General features: G+C 42.3%; 1 long non-coding RNA gene across 1 annotated transcript; it reads left to right on the plus strand.

Annotated features, from left to right (window-relative positions):
* The first annotated feature begins 1,970 nt into the window (after positions 1-1,970).
* On the plus strand, positions 1,971-9,483 carry LOC136365693 (uncharacterized). Its single transcript, XR_010744389.1, has 3 exons — positions 1,971-2,447; positions 8,321-8,529; positions 9,208-9,483. It is a non-coding gene; the product is annotated as an uncharacterized lncRNA (long non-coding RNA).
* The last annotated feature ends 269 nt before the right edge of the window (positions 9,484-9,752 follow it).

A 9,752-nucleotide genomic window follows, 5' to 3' on the forward strand; every position in this document is an offset into this window, starting at 1 on the left:
TGCTGATGTGTTTGCTGGTGTGCCTTCTTCTGTAAAAAGAACGGCAAGGAACTTGTGTCTTCTGAAATAATGATGGGCCTAACTTAATAAAATATCTTCAGTGGAACATGTGGCAGAGTAGTCATGGCTATGACTGAAGGTGCATGCATAGTCTTGCTGCCCATTGCTGTGCAGCCCATTTCTGGGGAGCAGTTGATATTGTCATTTGTCTGAATATCTTCAGTTTCCAATTCTGCTAACTGGTTGAAGTCAAGAGGAGATCCTAGATCTAAATGCTTCATATGGAGTGTATTGAATGTTTCCAGTTGTGGTGCCAGACATACTAGCTGGGCTCTATTTTGGAGTTCTAGCTGGCACTATTGAGGTGAAAATTTGAGAGCAGAGTTTCATGGAAGGTTACGTAATAATTGTTTGAAGAAATGCACTGATGGAAAACATAACTCCAGGATTTAATGCTGTCCTCAGAATTAGGCCAGCTGTACTTGCCTAATGCTCCAGCTCAGGGCTGGATTAATAATCTGCAGTGTTGTTGTTTTAAATTGAATGTAATGAATTTTCATTTCCTAAAAACTGCTCAGAGTTATCCCAACATTTAGATGAATATAAATCAAAATTTGGCATTTCCTGCTTAAAACTCTGAAGATACTGTGGACAACTGTTTGTTGTTCCCACTCAGTACTGGTGTTTGGTTATCATCATGCAGTGTGACCCAAGACACGTATTGGCTGGAATAGGCAAGCTCTCTCACTTTAGCAGGTGAACTGTGGCAGGCTGGTGCAGAGAAAACCTGTGTGTTCAAGAGCTGAGGCAGCAGTGGTGTGTTGGTCCTGCTGGTGTGGATGTTACAGATTTCCATGACTTTACCTGTTCTGACCTCCCTGTAAGGAGACGGGCACCTTCAGAGACGTGAGCTGGTTCCTGACGCCCCGACTGGCAGTGTGCTGGGCACTGAGTGTGTGCCACGGGAGCACGGCTGTTCCCTGGTCTGTCACTTCACTGGGGAGACAGCTGGCTGCAGCCAGGTTTCACTTCTGCATTTAGGATTGCTCTGGGTTCCTGAGGAATGCCTTTCACTGGTGTGATTTTGATACAAGTTTTCCTTCTTGTGAGTGATGTGTGTGTGATATCACTGAGAATAGTAGGGAAAGACTTTGTCTGTTAACACTGTATTTTGACTTAAAGTAGTTCTCTTAGTCTTCTTAAGAGGTGAGTTCAGAAGAAGCAGCACCATTGTCATGTCAGCACTTCTGGGAGAGCAAGGTATTTATGGGATTCTTAGGAAAGTGATAATTGCATAGTGAAGGTGAATGCTGTGTAGGGGGTTTGGTTTTGTGGATTTGTCTGTGGTTTTTGCTCATTAGTGGTTTTTTGTTTCTTTAGTGAAAGTTCTACTGGCTTGGAAGTTTTTTTGCTATTCCTGCATTTACTGAAGCAGTAATGGAGGCTACAGGTTTGGCAACAGCATTTAGTAAGTAAACTGGCTAATACATTTAGAAAAGGTGCAGATCGGAGTGAAGGAAAAACGGAAGCAGAGAGAATTTTCAAGAAGGGTTGTGTTCACATCCAAAACCTTAAACTAAGGTTGGATTTATTGAGTAGCTCCTTTTTCCTAACAAGGTAGAGTTACTGCTGTTGTATATCCCTACTGGATCTGGTGCACATTTGAGTTTATTGTAGAGGGTTCGCTCTGGGTTATTCACTCTGAAAGTTAGAGGTAGGACACCTGGTCTCAGCCATGTGACTCAAACAATGTGAATCTTCAGACCCCATATCCCTTACTACAGTCACGACCTGGCCCAGCCTGTGACTGTGGTATGGATTTCTAGCACTGAGGGTATACCCTACTTGTATTTGACAAATCTCACCGTCTGGCCATTGGGAGTGCTCATGTCTTCTTCTTTGGAGAATTACCATCAAAGGATCTTATGTTTATGGGTAAGTTAGATTGTCTTTACACCTAGGACAAAAAAATGCCAAAAAAATTACAGAAATAGAAAGGTTAAGAGTTACTAACCTGAATATTGAAACTTGCAGAGCTGGCTTTGAATACCACAACAGGTCACCAGTGAGAATCAGAGCAGTATGCAGTCTTGAGCTTTTGGAAAACGCTCATGGAATATACAAAACTTAAATTTAACAGTAAAGAATTATTCTGGAAGAGTCTTGGGAATAACCTAGTACAATTGCTTAAATCTTAGTGGTTAAGTGTTTAAAGAGTCTCGGCAGTGAAGGCAGAAATACAAGGAAATAATTGATCCATTGACAAATTATTTTGCAGCCATAAGGTTCAGGTTGAAGGTGCATGAAGTTTGCCACTCTCCTCAACATGAAAGGGAATCAAAGACAACTCCTGTTCTCTGTGCAGATTTACTCAAAGAAGCCTGCTTTTTATGAAGAGATGGGGATTGCCTGAATTTCCTGAACAGTCTAGTTCAGAAAAAATGCTGGTAAGTAAACACGAAAATTGTTATTGATTTTGCAGGTCACAGGGAAGCAGAAGGAAGTAATTGGTATAATTTGCACTCATGATTCAGTTGCTTGCTGCAGTTTAAGTCAGAAGAAAAGGGGAGAGAGGTATGGGAACCTATTGGTATTTTTCAGGAAGCGTTGTAATACTCAGGTGAAAAGGGCTGCCTTGGAACACCAGCAGAGGGCGTAGGAAAGCCTTTCCCAGAATTATGTTTGCTATGAAAATAAATAAAGCCTAGTAAGAGCACATTCATGCAGAACAGTGGTAGGGTGAGACTGCAGAGCTCACCACTGCCATGAGTCAAGATTAGCACCAGGCTTCTGAGATGAATTGTTACTAATATCTTTATGTAGGTCCTGGGAGGCTACTGCATGTGTGTTGCTGGCACAGGATGTCTGGAGCAAGCGTATGGGGAATGTCAGCAGGGTTCATCAACAGTGCTACAGTCTGCACAGCTTTTAGGTAATTCCAACTATGTCAAAGTATTTGAGAGTATATTTATTAAACACACTTCTTAGTCTTTTGTCTTTTACCTTCCTGTGCCAGGGATAGCTGAGGGCTATTTTTTGTTTCTTAAGAGAATTCCAAATTACATTTGTTCCTGTCAGGGAGCTGTGTTTCCAGCTGTGATCTAGCCTTGCACTTGTGCTCCCCTGCTCTAACCTTGCATTTTCTAGCTCTTACAATGAGTAGACTCGAGGCTGTCTTTGGGTACAGTGGGTACTCTGGAGCAAGAATTTCCTGGTATGATTTGAATTCAGTGGGCATGCTGTTCCCAGAGCAGGAGATCATCCCTTCTCAAGGCAGTGCATTCATTGTAGGAAAGGCTGGTACGGAGCATAGCAAAGGTGCCTCATTTTGGACGAGGTTGGGGTTCTGCCTTCCTGTCCATCCATTAACAACTGGGTATTGAAGTGATCCCAGTGCTGCATCAAGCACTGCAGAATGAAGCAGAAGAATAAAAGAGCTGGTGAAGATGGTGGAGCACATCTGATGTCTCCTTTCAGAAGTAGTTCTTCTGTTTTGTACACTAGTTACCCAAAAACATGCTACTAGAGGGAAAAAGCATGTACCTGTTATGTGGAAGAGGCTAGGAATGAGAGAGAAGCATATCGATGTAGTGTGGCAGAGACACAGGAGACTCAGAAATGTAAAACAGATTAACAGCTAATTATGCTGAAGCTACAAGTCAAGTATTTAAGCAGCCCCTTTAAGAGTCCACTATTGATCCCTGATTAATTTCTTCAAGGCAAAGGGTGGCATGCAAAGGTGTTGGGCTGTGGCCCAGCTCACAGCTGATGCTTGAGGGGCGTCTCAGGGAGATTCTCCACTGCAGCTCTTAGGAGTTACTTTTGATCTGTTAAAACTGAGGCATCCTGTGCTAATGGCTTCATCTGCTCAGGGACTCCAGTGGGTTTATACTATTATGACCTACGGTGGATGGAAGGTTATAAATAAGCTTTAGGACACATCTGACTGAAAAGTAAAAATACATCTTAATGTTTAATTGCTTTAATCCAACAGTCTGCCATGCTGCAGTTGCAGAATAGCAGTCACCAGACTATCATCAAATCCCCAGCAGCTGGCAAAGCCTGGATATTTAAAATTGCCATCTAAAGCCACTTCTGACCCAAAGGAAATTTCTGTAGTCTCTCACTGCATCTCAAACTGTGTGAGATGCAGCAGCCAGACAGTTCAGGAGCCATAGAAGTGGTGACAGGACACCTGTAACTGGTTTTGTGTTAAGGATTTCTGCACATCTAGTGTACCAGACTAAAAGGCAGAGTGATAAATCCCAGCTGGGCCAGGAAGGGAATCAGAATCACTCCGAAAGTGCTTCCCAGTGTAAAGTTATGAGACTCTTCCTAAAAGCAAAAAGCAATCCATGCGTTACCAAGCGTGTATGTCTTCATACAGTTCTCTGATGCAAGGAAAAGGCACTGAGATGTATTTTCTATCATTCCTTACACTTGTTGTCTTGGAATCTTTTTCTTTTTTTTTTACTTACTGTATTTCCAGTACTTTAGTTTACTGTATTCATATTTGCCAGCGATTTACAGTGATAAATTCCATTACCTTTCATGTGGAAGTAAGAGGCTTGCTCCTCCTGCTTCGTGTTAATAGGCAAAAGGGAATGTATACCAGGACTCAGGAGAACTGCATGTTCATATCAGATAACCTCATATCTTAATATTCCTTTCCTGAAGGATCTTCAGGAAACAGGTCTGGGTAGGAATGACTGGCAATCAATAACCGGAATAACAGACTTAGCAGCAGCAAATGCTGTTGATTACAGAAGGGGAAAAGGAAAATCTTGACATTTTGTATGAGCTTTAGAGGCCACAAAGAATAACCTGATGTTTTACAAAAGATAACACTTCTCCTTGGAACACTTTTTTGTTTATTCTGCCAGCTCAATGAGAACTTTAGTATTTAAAGCGTGCCAGGAAGACCCAGACAGAAGTTTACAAAACTGATTGGCTCAGGAAATAGTCACAAGACCAACAGAAGTAAACCAAGGACTTCAGATGTGTAAGAGCAGTGCGGCAGGATAACATGTTAGCTCTGGCAACATTTTCCAGCAAGCTGGGCTGGAAGGAGTCTTCCTGAGCATTCTCCCTATGTCACATAGGCTGCAGTGCTCCAGAGCTTTTGGCCTCTGCAGCACACTCACATCAGGTTTTGCAGCACGTGGAGGTGCAGCCCTCAACACCAGCTGAAGCCTGAGTGTGCTGTCAGTGCCTCAGCTTTGTCTTGTTTTTGTGGTTCTTTTAAGTTAGAAAAGAAGGCATGCTTGTAAATCTCAGGGCCAGTTTGCCTTGCATTTCTCCACCTCAACCAAATCCCTCCATGCAAAAACAATTTCACATTTCCTACCCTTGCCAATGCCTATTAATGGTTTGCAAGATTCATACAGTCATCTTCATATATGTTGGCTTCTCTTTTTCTGACTTGGGTACCTTTCCACCCTTAAATTTCTGCACTTTACAGACATGAGAGCAGCCTGGCTTTGCTAGGCAAGATCTGCATTTGGTCTTTCACTGTTCTGCTGCACTATCACTAATGCCTTAACAGGTAGGGCAGCTGTGTGTTTGCTCAGGATATATGCACTGAAAACCTTGATAAAATATTCACTGTAGTGTTCCAAAATCCAGATATTTTCTGACGTCTTTCATAGGAGCAGTCCTGCCTAGTTTACTTAATTCCTTGCAATCATGGTGTTTCAGTAGATCCTGCCATTCAAGCTGCCATATTTTAACTAAACTATACTATGCAGGCTTTCAAAATATGGCATTTCAAAACGAAGAAATGTTTCAAGGGTTTTTTTCCCATTAAGTGCTAAGCTTAGTGGGAAACTGATTACCAACTGATACTACCTTAAACTGGCCATAGGGCAGCAATAAGCCCAGACTTATTTTACTGTAATAATGTGTTAAATTGATCCCACATCCAAGTAAATGACTGGTAAATGGCATTGTCTTTCTTCATCTTCAGTACAGGACATGGCAGTTGCCTCTGCTTTCCTGCCAGTGGAAGATTCATTGTTCCATAGAGAAGGGAAGAGTGAGTGACCTATGAAGAGTGGAGCTATGCCCATCACCCTTGGATATTTGAGACTTTGCCAACAGGTGTCAGTAGAAGCCCCATAATTCATCGTAGAGTCTGTCTTGGTTTCCTTCCTTCTCTGCTGAACTCAGCCGTGCCTGACATAGCTGCACGAGAGAACACATTGTGCTTAGGTTTGTCCTTGACTCTTTGCCACCTAAAGTCATCGTGGTTCTTTCTGCAACAGTTCCTGACAGAAAAATGGCTTTTTATAGAAGAGAGGAGGAGCAGTACAATCATGGCACAGTACCATAGCCATTTACAGAGCACAGAGAGGGTTAGGTGGCTCTGCTGTGCCCACACAGTTCTCTAAAAGGAACCATTAGGAATTATTCAGCAGGCTCTAATGCAACATCTTGCCTTGCCCCAGGTCTAGGCACTTGTCTTGGGTTGTAATCTGAAGCAGAGTTCTCTCCTGAGGGCAGATGCTTTTCAGATAGCTGACCAGAACTGACTTGAAGGTTTGAGTGCTTGCAGGAGAGTGCCCGCTTCTTAATTAATAGACCAGCTGTTCAAATTCTTGTTACTAGGCAGCTAAATATAGAAATCAGCCAGATGCCTTTGAAGTTTTATTTTAAATGACTTGGTCTTTTGGCCCCATGAATCATCCATTTTTTTCTGAATTGTGGCATGGCTCCAAGAAGCAATCCCAGCACAGCCATTAAGAATAGCTGAGGTACTTTGGGCAGGATTACAGCAAAAGCTGTACGTGCATTCTGAAGTTACTCAGGGTCAGGAATCAGTGCCAGAAGCTGCAGTCAGCCCACCTTGAACATTTATCATGTCCCAACAGTGAGATCACTCGGACTCAGAAGGTCACGAAGCATTGAATCATTTGGAAATCCACCTGTTCTTTCCATGCTTAGATACCCTTGCACTGTATTCTTGTTTTGCTGCTGTTCCTCTTGTTCCTGGGTCATCTCAAGCTGGCTAGGAGCTCAAAGGGCTCAGTAGAGTAGCCCCAAATCCATGCTTTGTTCCTTGACACCAGCCCTCAATTAGGAGTTTGAGCTCTGAGTAAGTAAAGCGAAGGAAGCAACTTAGTAACTTTAGCAAACAACCAAAGGAACTCTGATAGCAAAATAACTTTTTACATTTTTTTCTTCATGCAGTTTGTGTCAGCAGGAGCAGATCACAGCTCCCATGCTCCCCTAAGCGAGGCATTCCAGCATGAAGGCTCCTGAGCTTCCAAGCCCATTTATATGCCTATCTGTGACAGCAGCAGATAGTAACGGCAAATCAGTCAAGCAGAGAGAATAAATAAATCCTCTGTAATTCTGTATAATATTTTACTGGCTCACTGATTGTGGGGAAATAATTCCCCTCTGACTGGCTAGGTTGTTGGATGTCCAGTGGCAAATGCAAGAATTAGCAATGCCTAGGACTTAAGGTCATACAAATGCATTAGGTCATATGTCAGGAGCATCCAGGTAAACTGTACCCCACCTGCCCACATGGTCAATAGCTCTTAGGAGCAGTTTTACCATAGGCCTTTCAAACCTTCACACAAAAAACAATGTCATAAGTGATTGCCTTGATGTACTTAATCAGATCTCTCTCAGTGTTTTTGTGTAAAAACATGAGAGCAGTTTCTGGGGCTTTCTTCCCTCCTTAGCATTCCATTCCCACTAAGACTTTGCACCTTTAATAAACCTTTGCTGCTCAGGGTTTTACTGTATACCAGTTATATCTTAATGCTTGTGGGGTCTTCTTGTGTGACCAAGGCATGCATTCCTATTAGATATTATCTCAAAGGATTCTCACCTTGAGAATTCTGAATATATGCACATTGATCTTTCCTGTTTTAATTCATTAGTCACCTAAAAGCACCTCTCAAGGTTATCAGAATGAAAAATGAAATATGCAGCACAGCTTAAAGGGTCTGGAGAAAAAGAATAGAGTACAATGATAAGGGGAAAAGGTTTTGTACAGTCCGAGACCTCTGCATACTGAATGTGTAAAAGTTTGCAGCCTGCAGTAAAGTAATCTCAATGGACTTTTAGAGCATAATATTTACAGAGTATTCACTTAATGTTTTAAAAGTCTATCAAAGAAGTCAGTGAGCTATTCTTACAAACTAATAAAATGCTTCAGAAAAATATTAAATATTGCCACTTCAGCATTTTACAGATATACATTTGTGACTGGTTCTCAAGTAGATGTAATTTTTTATTTTTTTTAGTTGTGTGCACAGGGCTTTTGCTTTTTCCTCTTTACTGTGCTACAATTAATGATTTTTTTGAGCCATTGAAGACTAAACTGGAATTCCTTCATTAATGCAACAGCATCAGTTTATGAATGACTACCCTGCAGTTTTTGAAAAGCCATCTTACTCCTTGTCCAAGGTGATGGTGCTGCAAAAAGCCTCAGCATTCCTGCACATCTGTTCATCTTCCTCTCTGACATGCCCTATCTGGAGTACAAATACAGATCAAGGTTACAGCAAGAAAGAGGTAAATGTATGCACCACAGTCTCTTTTACAGCATGGAGAGCCACACAACATTGGGGATATTCTCCCACAAAACTTAGCTTTTTGTAAGGGCTCTGATTCCAGGTGATGTTTTGGCATAACTTAATTTGCATTATTTACAAACACGATTTAAGTTGTTTCATTTCTTTGGCGAACATGGGATGTGTTAATCTGATTGCTTTCTTCTTCCTGCTGTCTGATGTCAGCATGTCCTGAATTTTGATACTAAAATACAGAGAAATGCTGTTGATTCAGTCATCAGATCAGCCCCCTGGGTGGTGATCTCTAAGCTTCCTTCCAGCAATGTCTCCTATCCAGTCACTTGTGGAAGACACTCATCTTTGCAAGGACACAGCACATTCAGAATGGATTCAAACAGGACAAACCACTGGATGTGGTTTTTTCTGTCTTTGGAGACAGAACTTGCTATCTTACACAGGAAGTTTGTTGCAGTCTTGACCAGAGGTGTAGAACTTTAAAGATAGTACACCAGCCTGATCGAAAATGCAAACTGTTATCCACATCCAATAGCAAACGCACAAATTGCCTTGGAGTCAAATATGGCCCACACTAGCCACAAGAGGACAAGGCAGGCTCTTACTTCTTGTGTTACAGTTGCTCTAGTACATCCATTAAAAAGCAAAACCATTTCTGATGCAGGGATAAGTTGCCTCCGGAAGGAAACCATCACTATGTGAACCTCAGCCAGCTGACTGGAAGCAGCACACTCCAGCTACCGGCAGTGTAAGAGCTCCTGTGCTGTACCCTGACAGCTTTCACCACAATCCAGCTTTTATCACAGCCTGTTACACTGCAGTGTCTGCCTGAGAGGGGAAATGCTGTCTCTTGCAGCCCTGGGGAAAACCTGATGCCTCCTGTGGAGTTAAGGGGCTTGCATAGGAGATCCCACCTCTGCTTCCCACCTGGCATGTGCATTGAGAGTCCAGCAGAGGCTGTGACCTAAAACTCAATCTGTTTGGTCTCAGTTCTTTGTGCTGAAAGGAGAAAAGAACAGAACTGATCTCCCTGAACCTGTGCTTGGAGACAGCACTGAGTCATGAGCAAATGTTTTGAGAAGGGAAATTTTTCCCTCAGAGCCATGAGGTAAGCAGGTTAAAAAACCAAGAGAGAATGGGGCAAAAGATGCAAAAAAACAATCACAGCTGGAAAATAACAAGTCTGAACACTGTGGTAAGGACCACTTC

Source organism: Sylvia atricapilla, chromosome 1 (assembly GCF_009819655.1).
Source record: "Sylvia atricapilla isolate bSylAtr1 chromosome 1, bSylAtr1.pri, whole genome shotgun sequence".
Taxonomy (NCBI): domain Eukaryota; kingdom Metazoa; phylum Chordata; class Aves; order Passeriformes; family Sylviidae; genus Sylvia; species Sylvia atricapilla.